General features: G+C 55.0%; 1 long non-coding RNA gene across 2 annotated transcripts; it reads right to left on the reverse strand.

Moving 5' to 3' along the window:
* Positions 1-370: 370 nt before the first annotated feature.
* Positions 371-13,407, reverse strand: LOC106846366 (uncharacterized). Of its 2 annotated transcripts, none has more exons than XR_011493956.1 (6): positions 12,980-13,407; positions 11,892-12,057; positions 1,875-3,154; positions 1,471-1,634; positions 883-1,000; positions 371-688 (listed from the first exon to the last, which is right to left on the reverse strand). It is a non-coding gene; the product is annotated as an uncharacterized lncRNA (long non-coding RNA). The 2 variants fall into 2 exon arrangements; XR_006512778.2 differs by having other exon boundaries at positions 1,822-3,154.
* Between the last annotated feature and the right edge of the window lie 340 nt (positions 13,408-13,747).

Genomic DNA, 13,747 nt, shown 5'->3' on the forward strand with positions numbered 1-13,747 from the left:
ATGCACACGCACGCATGCACACACACGCCATGTAGTGTCACACAGCAGCCTCTCCTCGGTTCCATCCCTATCAGAGTAAGAGCCCAAACCCTCACAGCCCCCGTCCCCGACTCCTGCTGGCCTTCCTGTGCTCGGCCACGCCTGGCACGTCCCTGTGAGGCCGTGGCACCTACTCTTCCCCGGGCCTCCCACCACCTTCCCACAGACGATGCTCAGTGTGCCTCCTCCCCTTCTCCGGGGGTCTTCCCCGACCGAATCGTCTACACGGGGGTCAGCAAACGTTCTCTATAAAGGGCCAGACGGCAGGTAGTTTTGGCTTTGTGAACCACACTCTCTGCTGCTACTATTCAGCTCGCAAGCAGTCGCAGCACGTCGGGGACAGAGCGTGGCTGTGTTCCGATAAAACTTTATTTATGACCACGGGCTACAGGGAGCCAGCCTCGGCCCATGGCTCGTCTAAAAGAACAAGTCCCGCTGTTCTCTAGTCTCTCCCTCTGCTTGACTTTCCTCGGTGGCACTCCTCACCATGCGACAAAACAGGTGTCTGCCTCCTTCCTCGTTATCTGCTTCCCACACTGGAACGTCGGCACCACCGGCACAAGGACTGGGTCTCCGTTGCTCGTTGCTGTGTCTCCACCTCCTAAAACAGTGCCTGGCACATAGTAGATACTCGATGCACTAAAAATAGCTAAATAAAAAGGTCATAACCTGTGAAAAGTTTAATGAAATCAACAGAAAATCATAGCTAACACATATGTAAATATATATTCATATTACATATACATATTTGTGCATATATTTATATGTGCATTATAGCTAGTCTATACGTTTCATGTGTATCATGCATATGTGTATAAATGTGTGTGTTCATATAGCGCTTACATGCCGAGCCCAGAAGGAAACAGAGCCGAGGAGGGGTGAAGTAGCTTGCTGAAGGTCACAGGGCCAGGAGCGCCATAGCCGGACAAACCCAGTTCCAGAGCCTGTCGCAACCTATTTCCTGCGAAATGAGGGGTCGGAGTGGATCAGAACGTATACCCGTGCTCCCATCTCGAGCAGCACACGCCCTGCTCAATGACAACACGCTCTCCTGTCCAGTCAGCCTGAATCTGCAGCGAGGCCCACAGGCCGCGATGGCCGATGGGTCACACTTCTCTCTCACTCACCCAGGACAGGCCAGCAGAGCACCCCTATCCCTCACGCGCCCTGGACCCCTGGGGGGGAGTGTCTTCTGACACTGCCCAAAGGCCCTGAAAACTCTAAGGATTTCAACTCAGGAACAGAAGAGAGCGCTGGCAACTTTTAAGCAGATTTGCCCCAGAAGTGAAATGGAAGTTTTGATACTAATGATGGTTTGCTACAAAGGGTAGTGAATAAATGTAAGAAGGTGCAGCCCTCCAAAATCCTGGCAAGGACATTGGTTGGTGTCTCCCGGTGACTGTCCTCCCACCTTCCTCTCTCTCTCCTTACCCCGGAGCCAGCCCGAGGTCACCTCCTGTATTCATGCAGCCAGGCTCACGATGCCCTGCCACCTGCCCGTGCTGAGGGCGGACCTCATCAAACGTCAGGGAGACCGTCCACCGGTTTCAACAGAGACTCGGGCTCGGGAATCGCAGGTCTCCGGGTGGGTTTCTCTAACAAGAGTGGAGGAGAGACAGGTAGGGTCAGCAAAGCCCTTAGACCGGCTCCCAGAGGCTCCAGGCTGACGAGAAGCTCCATCCGAGCCTTATTTGGAAGGAAACTCTCCAAGTCCCCGAGCCTCGTGAGTCACCCAACAGGAATGTCTGTGACATTTCATAACAAATAATCATAATTCCTTACCTCTGTGGGCCTCTTAACAGGCTGCCATGTTAGCTCATTTGACCTGCACAAACCTGTGAGTGGGGAGGTCCGATAAGGTGCACGAAGCCCAGACAGTCTCACTCGAGGTCACACTGGGAGGGAGCAGCTGGAAAGAGCGCAGCATCCAGGCTTCCAGCTTCTGACCCTGTTCTGCCCCAGCACGTCCTCCTCACGGGCCAGGCCTCCCGTTTCTCTGATGCATAAACCAATGCTAAGGCAGCATACCACTTCAAGATGCGTTGGGTCCCTATTTTGCGCAAGAAACTGAACTAGGCATAATGCAGTATATAAGGATGAGTAAGGCACGCACTAGACTCTCCAGGTGGGAAGAGGTCTTACAGGAAAGCCAGTCTGGCCTTCGGGGTGACACACACAATTCCTTTACAACATCCTGTATTGGTCATCTATTGCTGCATAACAATATCACCACAACTTAACGGGTTAAAACAACACCCATTTATTATTTCACATCTCTGTTGTTCCAGAGTCCAGCATGGCTTAGCCGGGTCCTCTGCTTCACGCTCATCTGAAAGCTGCACTTGAGGTCAGGGCTGCGGTCTCATCTGAGGCTCGACTGGGGAAGGGTCCACTTCCAAACTCCCAGAGGTGTTGGCAGAATCCAGTTGTTTGTGGCCTATTGGACTGAGGGCCTCAGTTTCTCGCAGGTCATTGGCCAGAGGTTGCCTTCATCTCCTGGCTATGTGGGCCACCCCAACATGGCCACTTGGTCCCTCAAAGCTAGCGAGAGGGAGAGTCCCTCTGTAAGATAGGTGTCACAAGTTTATGTAATGTAACCACAGAAGTGACATCTCATCGTCTTTGCTCTGTTCCATTGGTTAGAAGCAAGTCACCAGTCCTGCCCACACTAAGGTCCTGAACACCAGCTGGCGGGATCACGGGAATCAGCTTAGAGTCTGTCTGCCACATCTTCTGTCTCTCTTCTCTTTCCGAACATCCCCAGAGACAGGTTGCTCGCTAGCTCACAAGGGAGCCCGTTCCATTCTACATCACTTGAATGGTTACGGAGTCTCTCAAACCAGCCTCCCTACGACTTTGACTCCTTGGTCAAGGCCCCGCAGTCTGGAATGGCACAGGGAAAGTCTAACCTGGCAGTGAGTTCCAGGCCCAGCAACACGTGCTGACAGAACACACATTCATTCGGCAGCGGCTGCCTCTGCAGCTCGCTGGCTGGTGTCTGGGGCAGAGGTAGCTTTGCGTGGGAGCTGACTCACCCAGGGGTCTTGGAGGACACAGTCTTCCTGAGGATCCTCCTGAACTTGGCACTTTAAGAGGCTCCAGTGCAATCTTGTCACTAGAAAAAAACATGATTTGCTCAAGGTCACATAGCCGGTAAGTGGCAGAGCCGATATCCAGAGCCAGGCCGCTGTCACCTCGCGTCCCTCTGCCTCTCATCTTTGCACATGACCCACCATGGGCCGAGGACACCAGACAGGCCTGGACCCTGCATCCTGGGAGTTCGAATCCCGAGGCTGTTTCTCCACTTCCCATGGGCTGTCTTGATTCCTGGCCAGGCAAACCAGGTGTGCCTATCACATCCTCCAGGTCAGAAAAGGCTAGGAGGGTCCCAGCGGGCTGTAACAGGGATCCAGGGACCATCATTGCTTGCTGTGCACCTGCTCCACATTCCAGATGTGGCCTCTCCCACCAGGAACCACCACATCCCAGTGTGCTTCCCGGGGCGTTAGGGGCTCCCCAGAACTGAGAGCGTGACCCAGCACAGTCTCCCAGGTGCCCAGGCTCCATTTGCTCTGCAGCTTCTCCAGGGGGTCCCAAGGTGCTTCATCCCTGCCCCCACACATTTCAGCACAGGCTCTGACCCACAGAAGCGCTCAGCTTGTGTTGAGTGTACGACTGAGCAGAAGGGCTCAAGAGCCTGGCTGGGACTCTCAGATGGGAGGCCCTGCCTCCTAACCCCCCAGAGAAGAGGCGGAAAGGGTTCCCAGGAGGCTCCTGATGTGGCCCGTGCCTCAGAGCCATGGGCTGAGGCCACATCTAATGTTTTCTGGAAACTGAGATGCCACGAGGAGAAGCAGGACCGAGCGCCGCCTCCTCCACTGGAAGCCTACCGCCGGTCCCTTCTCCCTGCCCGTGCGTTCCACTCCCTGCCCTGCAAGGGTCCCCGCACAGCAACTTTCTCCTTCTGATCCTGAGCCTTCAACTCCTCCCTTCTGCAGCTAGGCATCGCGATGCTCAATAAATCCTCCTAACTAAATCACGACGATTAGAACTGCCTCCTTCCCCTCCGTGTATTAACAGGCACAAAGCTCTATCATCTAAAAAACATTTTAAAGCTTCAAAAACACACCACGTGGTAGGCTTCAGGTGACTTTTGTTTCTGCCTTTGGATTTTGCTTTTCAGACTTCTCTACCGTGAGCGAGTACCAAACACGATTAAAATCACTAACAGCTGACGTTCACTGAGCAGGGATTCTGCTGAGCTTTCCGTGCCCGGTCTCAGTCCATCCCCTCGACGACCCCACGCAGGGTGACCAGTGACTCCAGTTTGTCCAGACCGAGGGGCTTCCCGGGACTGCTAAAACCGGGATGGCCTCGGACAAGCTAGGGCAGTGGCCCCCTTCCAAAGGGGAGGCACTGTTATGTTCCCCATTCTACAGATGAGGAAAATAAGGCTTAAAGAGGCTCAAAACTCGGCCTCAGAACCTGACCCAAAAAATGGGCGAAGAATTTGAATAGACATTTCTCCAGAGAAGATATGCAAATCAACATCATTAATCATCAGGGAAATGCAAATCAAAACCACAATGAGATGCCACTTCACACCCACCAGGATGGCTGTAATTTAAAAATTTAGAAAGAAAGAAAACAACAAGTGCTGGTGAGGATGTGGAGAAATAGGAACCCTCACACGTTTCTGGTGGAAATGTAAAATGTCTCAGCCACTGTGGGAAAACTGGTCCACGGTGCCTCAAAACTCAGTCAGAAAATTGCCATATATGCCAGGGTTCCACTCCTAAGTGTATGCCCAAAGGAATTGAAAACAGATACTCAAAAAAGTACCTGGACACACATGTTCACAGCGGCACGATTCACAATAGCCCAAAGGTGGAAACAACCCAAATGTCCACGAGCCAATGAACGGATAAGAAAACTGTGGCCTATCTGTACAATGGAATATTACTCAGCCCTCAAAAAGGAGTGGGGCCCTGACACACGCCACAACACGGATGAACCTTGAAAACATGATGACAAGGGGAAGAAGCCCACCACAAAAGACCACATACTAGATGATGCAGTTCATATGAAACATCCAGAATAGGGAAATCTACACTTACAAAAGTAGATTAGTGATTGCCAGGGACTGGGAGGGGTTGGGAGCGACTGCTAATGAGTACAGAGTTTTGTTTTGGGGTGATGAAAACGTTTGGAACTAGATAGAGGCGACGGTTGCACAGCATGGTGAATGAACTAAGTGCCACTGAATCGTTCACTTTAAAATGGTTAGTTTCGTGTTATGTGAATCTGACCTAAAACACACACACACACACACACAAAGCTGTGCCTCAGGTCACACAGCCAATGGACATGGAGCTGACACTGAACGCAGCCCAGCCAGACCTCTGAGCCTATACCCATCGCCCGCCTGCCCTCACCATGGGACCCCCGCGTGGCTGGCTAGCTGCCCCCTCTTGCCTTCCTCTTTAGACACACTTCTCCAGAACCCCCTCCACGTGCTCACTCCCCATTTGCTCATCACCACAGTCAGGCTGCCACACCTGCCACCCCACCGCGTGAGTCTCCTGTGGCCTGTCATTGGCCATTCCAGGAAACACCATTTAGGAATATCTGCCATTTTTTCGCAAGCTGCCTTTCATAAACTTTCGAAGTAAATCTCAGCTGGCTGCCCCCGGGGAGCACAGGACCCACGCCAGATCGCCTCCCAAGATCGCTCTTTGGAACCTCTAAGTGCGTCTCTCAGGTCCTGCATTCCAGCTGCTCTCTCCTTGGCCCATGTCGGCCCCCAGCCCCTGCCTGGGCACCCGCTCCTCCTTCTCTTTCCTTCGCTCAGCACAGTCAGGGACTGTCCACGGGCCCCTCCTCTCCGGCGCTGGAGAGTCAGTCGTGTTGCCCACCTGTGCTGTGTGTCAGGGTGAATCGGCAGTCAGACAATAACGGGACCAGCCCCAGAAGGTCAGCTGTAAGAGGTTCTAATCGCGCTTCACTCAAAGCCTCAGCAGCCAGAGAGCTGAATAAAGGGCGAAGCTGGTCTTAGGAGAGGAGCCCCTGCCTTTTCCGCTGGTAAATAATAGAACCGAGAAACAGGAGGCAGGGAGAGAATTCACAAGGCTGCGGGTAGACCGACGCTCTCGGTGGAGGAGGTAGGGGACGGGGCTGCTCCTTGGGGGCTCCAGAATTGCATGCAGCAAAAACTCCTGGGTACCCTCAGACAGCGCGGGCTAAGGGCGGACAGGGCACACAGCCACAGTTCCCACCTTTCAGCCACAGGAGCTGGGTCCTCTGGGTCCCTGGCCTCACCTCCATCCAGAATGTCCTGGCCACAAACACGAGGGGCTTCAAGGAGGAGGAAGATACAGAGCGATGAGGAGGTCAAGGAAGCAGGCGATTGTGATTGCGGATAAAGCCCCTGTGCCCAGGAGTCGCCTGGGGCATTTGAGAAAATGCAGAGTCCCGGGGCCCCAGACCTACCTGAATAGGATGTCCCCTGGGGATGGAACCAGGACTCTGCTTGGGGGGTTGAGTCCCTCCCTATCCGGTCTCCAAGGCGGCAGGGCCCCTACACTTTGCTCCCCACTCACTCCTTCTTGCCCACAAGTTGTCCTTAAGGAGCCCACTCCCTCCTCAGGGCTCCAGGTGCCTTTTCCTCGGAGACATCGCCGGCTCTGGGGAAGCGCGCCCGGGCCCCAGACCCTCGGCAGGTGGGGACCAGCCCTTCCACCTGCAGTGCATGCACTGAAGTAGCACCGACAGGTGCCACGTCAGCTGGACCACAGACCATGCATAGGACCACTCGACAAGGAATGATGGAGACTTCAAAGTCCACCAGAAGAGGCAGAACACCCGTCACTGTTCCCAGGCAGAGCCACCAGATGTGTGGTGATGGGCTCCAGGGGCGAGCACCAGGCAGGGGCCTCGAGTGACGTGGACAAGTGGCCTCCCCATTGGGTTATGTTTCCTCTTCTGAAGAGTGGGGGTTTGGAAACATGGCGCCCTCTGAGATCCTTCAGGAGCTTCATGCTCCGTGACATTCTACCACCGTCGCCACCTTGCCAAAACTGTGTGGGCTCTGTCCCCTTTTGGGGTGGGCTTCCCAGTGGATCAATGCAAATCCAGAGTGGGCACCCTCAGCTGGACCCCAGCCCCCTTCAGAGGTTCCCATGGAGGCTTCTGTTGGGCACATCAGCTGTTCTAAGGAGGCATTTTATTAAAGTACAGTATAATATGCATAAAAAACTGTCATACTACGTGTCCAACTCCGTGACTTTTCACAAATCGAGCACATTCATGTGATCAAGCCCAGATCAAGAAGAGGACATTGCCGCCTCCAGAGGTCCCCTCCTGCCACTTCCCATCACTAACCCCCCATCTAGACAACCACTATCTTGACTTCTACACCAGAGAGGGATCTTGCCTCTTTTTTTAACTTCATATAAAAGGAATTACATGATATACATCCTGTCGTGTCCTCTTCTTTCATCCGACACTGTGTCTGTGAGGTTCCCCATCTAATTGTGTGGAGTGGCTCGTTCATTCATGTCGCCGCAGCGCAGTCCAACTTGTGGACAAACCATAACGTACCTGCTCCTCTGTGGGTGGGCATTTGGCTTGTTCTCAGGGTTGGGCTATATGAATACTGCTGTTGCGGACAGTCTTTTTGTGACCATTGGTACATGTTTCTTTGGGGCAGACACCCAGGAAAGGAACTGCAGGGTGGGAGGGCAGGCACACACTCGGCTTCAGTCGAGACCACCAGTTTTCAAAAGTGGTTGTACCAATTTACACCCCACCGCCAGTGTGAGGAGCTCCAGTCGGCCACCCCTTCACCAGCACCACGGAGGTCAGCCTTTTCCATGTGAGCCACTCTGTTCAGTGTGTAACGGTGTCTCATTGTGACTTTAATTTTTATTTTCATGATGATTAATGAAGTTGAGCACCTTTTTATGTTTGTCATCTGTTTTTCCATATCAATTTGTAGAAGTTCTTTATATATTCTGGGCACTAAACATAGATATGATATAGACATAGATTAAACATAGACATGGATATGGATAGAGTTGGAGATGGAGGTAGAGATGGAGATGATGGAGACAGAGATAGAGACGGAGATGACAGAGATGGAGATGATAGAAATGGAGATGAAGGTGGAGATGGAGATGATGGAGATGGAGATGATGGAGATGGAGACGGAGATGACAGAGATGGAGATGATAGAGATGGAGATGGAGGTAGAGATGGAGATGATGGAGATGGAGACGGAGATGACAGAGATGGAGATGATAGAGATGGAGATGAAGGTAGAGATGGAGATGATGGAGATGGAGACGGAGATGACAGAGATGGAGATGATAGAGATGGAGATGGAGGTAGAGATGGAGATGATGGAAACAGATGAAGATGGAGATGACAGAGATGGAGATGATAGAGATGGAGATGGAGGTAGAGATGGAGATGGAGATGATAGAGATGGAGATGATGGAGACAGAGATAGAGACGGAGATGGGGATGGAGATGATGGAGATGGAGATGGAGAGTGAGATGGGGATAGAGACAGAGAGAGATTACAAATGTTCTCTCAAACTCTATCAAGGTGATTTTTCTCCTTTTTACAATGAGTTACACTGATAGATTGCCATTGTTAAACCAACTCTCCGTTCCTAGAAAAAACCCCACTTGGCCATGGTGTGTTCACTCTTTCACGTACTGTCGGGTCTGATCTGGGCGAGGTCAGCCTGTAGGTTTCTTGTCCGGAAGCGTCCCTGTAAGTTTTGGCACGGAGGTAGGCTGCCTCATACAGTGAGTGAGGAAGTGTCCCTCTCTCTCTATCCTCTGAGGAGTGAGGGGAAGGCTGGTTGGATGGGCACATTAGTTGTTGATCTGGGGAGAGGCCCGCAGAAGCCAGGCCCAGGGATTGTACGCAGCGGTCCGAGGTCTGTGGCCTCATCAGCCTTTTGAGCGTGAGGGAGGGCAACTGGAGGTCTCACCTGACAAACGCCCCTGAAATGGGCTTGAACAGGAGGTGGAGGCTGCTCTCAGGGTCCCTCCGGGGGCTCTGCTCCGCCGTCTCCTCCCTGGCCCTTCTCAGCTTCTCTCCCTTTCTGCTGCCAGTGTCTCTGCCACCCTCCCTGCCTGGCACGCCTGCTCCCTGCCTGCTCCCTGCAGGCTTCTCTTCCTCTGTCTCCACGTCTCTCTCTCTCTCTCTCTCTCTATCTATCTATCTATCTCTGCCAGGACTGCTCACAGACCCCTCCCCAGTGCTGTGTGTCTGTGTGTGTGTTTGTGTGTGTGGCCAGTGGCAGTGCCCGCTGCTGGGAGATGCTGGATGCTGCTGGATCCAGCCCCAGTCACTCACCTGCTGTGGCCTGGACTCAGGCCTGAGCCTCCCCCAGGCCGTCCCGCACCCCCCCACACCCCCCACCCCCCGCCCCTAGGCTGCTGTCTCCACCTCCTCCATTTTCTGGCTCTGCTGCTGGAGCCGGCAACCTGCAGTGGCCCTGTGGCGTACGCTTGAACAATCTCTGGAGTGCCATGAAAGATTCATGAGGGCCGAGCGTGAGGATGTGGACCAGCTAGGTAAAGGCTGGCGCTGAGCTCCCGGCTGGTGGGGGCAGGCAGGGAGAGCAGGCCTGGCCGTGGGCGGGAAGCTGCAAAAGGCAGCCTGGTACTAACTCTGGCCGCAGAGTAGGGGTGCCTCCCCACAGTGGCCCCAAAGTTAGCACATCGTCACCAAGAGAGGATGGGGAGGGGCACCCCGTCGCTGAAAATCAGGCAAGTGTCCCATTTTCAGACAGAACTAAATCATGCATGGTCCTGGCCAGCCTGGAAGGGGTCCCCGGACAGCTGTTCTCTCCATGCCTCTGAAAAGTTAGCGAGCCAGCCTGTGCTGTCCCCTGAACGCCTGCACGTCTGATAAAAATGCAGCTCTGCTTCTCAAGGAGGTGCTGAGGGAAGGAGACGAAGCCAGTGGGTGGGTGGCTGCTCCAGGAATAGGGAGCCTAGAAAAGGGCACGCGTTCCAGAACCTTCCACACCAAGTTCAGTGAGCTGTGATGATAACTGACGGTCCTCGTGGAAGGATCCTCCCACCTCCCCTGGCTTCCTCATCCAGCAAACACTTTCACTCAAGCTCTGGCCTCGGAGCCTCTCCCTGGCTCCTGGCTGGCCCTGCACGGAGAGCTGAACCTGCAGGCCTGGCTGCTTCCCCAGCCCCCGCAAGACCCCAGGCAAAGAGGCTGGCGAGGAGGAGCATTCCGGCAAGAGGAGCCATGCCTCCCACCAGGGAGGTTTACCCTCCACTTTCACCGGCCCCTGTGGCTGGTCTGAGCCGCAGGCCCCGTGGGGGGTCCAGCAGCAGGAGGGAGAGTCCAGCCCCGGGCTGAGGCTATGCCTAACGTTCTCTGGAAACGGAGATGCCATGAGGAGAAGACGGCCCAGGCGCTGCAGCCAAGTCCTGTGATGCTCATGGGCACACTTCTTCCCTGTCTAGACCCCACAGCTTTCTCTGGGAAGGGACAGACTGCTCCAGGTGACACGGACCGTCCCTTCCCACCCCGATAGTCCACAACTTAATGGGACCTGGGATAAGTGGAGCCAGCCCTGGAGATCCCCAGGGCCATAGCGGGTGGGTAGGTGTTGCCCATGGGCCCCAGGACCCCTACAGTCCTGCAGAAGGGTCTCCGTGGGCTTCCCTGAGGCAGGGGCTTCATGCGCTCTCAGCAGAAGCTGAGGTCATCATTATTGTTAATCAGGAGAATAATAGTAATCATCCTAATCATAGCCTGGCTGAGTGGGACGGTGGCTGCCTTAGGGAATCATTAACACTGAGAAATAGAGGAGTTCCCCAGGCTCCAGACCGCTGGGGAGTGACCGCGGAGGAAGCAAAGCTTGCACCCTGGGCTGCAGTTGGTGACCGTGGGTTGGCACCCGTGCAGGGAGGCCCTGGCGAGGGCACCACTGAACAGGAGGCCCTCCTGTCCTAGGACTTCCCTCAGGAGTCGGGACCCACCCTGACCAGCACCCTCACTAATAGAAGTCCGCTGTGCCGCAGAGTCCACAAGACCAGCTTACTCCCCGACACTCCCAGGAGCACGCCTCCTGCTGGCCTCCACCCTGGGCACCTCATTTCAAAAGAGAGAGCAGCAAACTCCGGTTTCCTCCAGTTGGTGGTGGGGAGAGGGAGGGAGGTGAGGACGAGGAGGGAGAGAACAAGGGGTAGGAGAGGCCGTGCTGGGCTGACGCAGCTTTGGCTGCAGGGAGTGGACGGGTCTGCGGCGCCCGCAGGACCCGGGCAGATATGTGCCAGCCCTCGGGGAGGGTGAGAAGCCGGCTAGCCAGCGTCAGACATCCAGTGGTGCATTCTCTCCACCTCTCCTCTCGCTTCCTTCTGCCTGGGGGCCCGTCCTGCTCCCTGCCACCCGGCCTCCCTGGGGAAACGTGGCTGCCCTCAGCAGCTCTGACCTAGTGGCAGTTTCATAACATCAGCCCCAAATGCCCAACAACCTGGGTCCAGTTCACCTCTTGCCCAGGCACCACTGGCCAAGGGACGAGTCACAGAGTTGACACCAGGTAAGTGAGTGGGCAGTTAAAGGGTCAGCCCCCAGCAGGCAGGCGGGGCCCACACCCCGAAGGTTTCTGCTACATGTCACATCCTAGGAGGTATGGAAGGAGGAGCTGGTTGCATTTGGCCCAAGAAGCAGAGGGCAGCTTACAGGGGACCGTGGACAGCCCTCAGAAACTTGAAGGGCTGCCAGGGGAAGAATGAGGAGATGAATTCTGTGGCCCCAGGACCCTTGAAGAGGCAGGGAGGGGAGGTCATATTGAGGAAACAGGTTTTACCTGATGTCAAGAGCCTTCTAGTAACTAGGCGAGCTGCCTCTCGTGGAAGGGCTGCCTTGGCAAGGAGTGAGTTCTGCATGGCTGCAAATATTCAGGTGGACTCGCACACACCTGCCAGAGCCAGTGCAGAGCGAGGTGGAGCACAGCTTCTGCACTGGTCAAGGTTCTCCGGAGAAAATAGGAAGGAGAGAGAGAGAGATTTATTATAAGAAATTGGCTCATGCAATTATGGATACCAAGAAGTCCCACGGTCTGCCTCTGCCATCTGCAAGCTGGGGACCCAGGAAAGCCAGCACTGTAATTTCCAGTCCTACAGTCCCAGGGCACGGAGACCACAGCTCAACAGGCAAGCAGAGAGAGAATCGTCCCCTCCTCCACCTTTTGGTTCTATTCAGGCCCTCAACGGATTGGACGAGGCCCACCCACACTGGGAAGGGCGACTTGCTCATGCTAATCTCTCCTGGAAGCACCCTCACAGACACACCCAGGAATAACCTCCAACCAGCTATCTGCCCCCATCCCCACAACCCACCATGGGATCCTGGGCTGTCCTCATAGAGCCTGTGTGACCAGGCCTCTGCTCATGTCTCCAGCTTCCTCACTGCCACTCCCTCCTCTGCGTCCTGCCTCCAGATGCCTGGGACCCCGCCAAGCCACATTCTCTCCCTTCCTGGGCTGGGCACCTGCTGGTCCCTCTGCCTCTCTCCTACGTCCTTCCCTTTTCATGTTAAGCATCGCCTCTTCCAGGGAGCCTCCGTGATAGGGTTAGGGATGCCTGTCCCTTATACGGAACCCTCTCAGGGACAACTAACTGCAAACTGTGCGAAGTGCGTGAAGGAAAAGAACCAGGAGTGAGGGAACACCCAGTGGGGAGTAATCTAGACGGGGCAGGAGGGGCGGCTGGCTCCCCAGAGCATCCGGTTGCTAACATGGCGTCTGGTAAAATCAAACCTGCCTTCTCAATCCTCCTGCATCGAAATGTTTGCATGACCCTGAACTTGTTCAATAAAGGTCCACAAGGCCAAAGCCAAACTCCAGCTCAGGAGCAGCTCTGGGAAGGCTGAAACCACCGGGCCAGCCCGACCTACCTCCCCGGCAAAGCCAGAGGCAGCCTCTCCCGACTCATGCAGCCGCCAGCCAAGGCACAGCCAGGGCCTCCTCTGCTGCAGCTGCATCACAGGCCGAGCCCGCTGTGCCAGCGGGGAGGGGGAGACGGGGAAGGAGGAGGCCACGAGGGAAGGAGGGAGGGAGGGCGGGAGGGAGGAGGGAGACAGGGAGAGCACTGCTTCTCATTCCCCTGGGAGGCGAGAATGCTGATGTCTGCAGTCAACCCAAATCTAATCCCAGAGGGGAGGCAACGGTTCCCAGGCTTTTGCGTCTTCTGCTTTGGGATCTACAGGAAAGCAGACATTGGAGGAGCGGGTCCACGGTAGAAGCCCCCGCCCCACCACCTCAGCTTTCTGTTCCTGTGAGCAAGGGAGTGACGGGCACAGAAGGCGCACCGGCCACACGGTGGAGCACATCCCAGGGGCTCACAGACCCTCCCACCCCTCCCATCTCTGTCTTGTCTGCAGTCAACAACTTCCATTTGCTCTCTGCCCACCATCCTGTCTGCGTCTCCTTTTCTTACTGTTGTCCAAGGGGTGGGGAAGCAGGGGTTGATGGCTTTGTTGAGTATAGAATGTAGATCCAGAAGGGATGGCATGTGGCCTGACCCCTGGGGGCTGCACAGTCTCAAGGCAGAGACCAAGATCCACACACCAAACCTACATGTGTAGACCAAATAAATAACGCCCAGATCAGGGTTATTTTTCAGATGCACGTACGTGCGGTTACAAATAATCAAATACAAATTG

Source organism: Equus asinus, chromosome 13 (genome assembly GCF_041296235.1).
Source record: "Equus asinus isolate D_3611 breed Donkey chromosome 13, EquAss-T2T_v2, whole genome shotgun sequence".
NCBI lineage: Eukaryota > Metazoa > Chordata > Mammalia > Perissodactyla > Equidae > Equus > Equus asinus.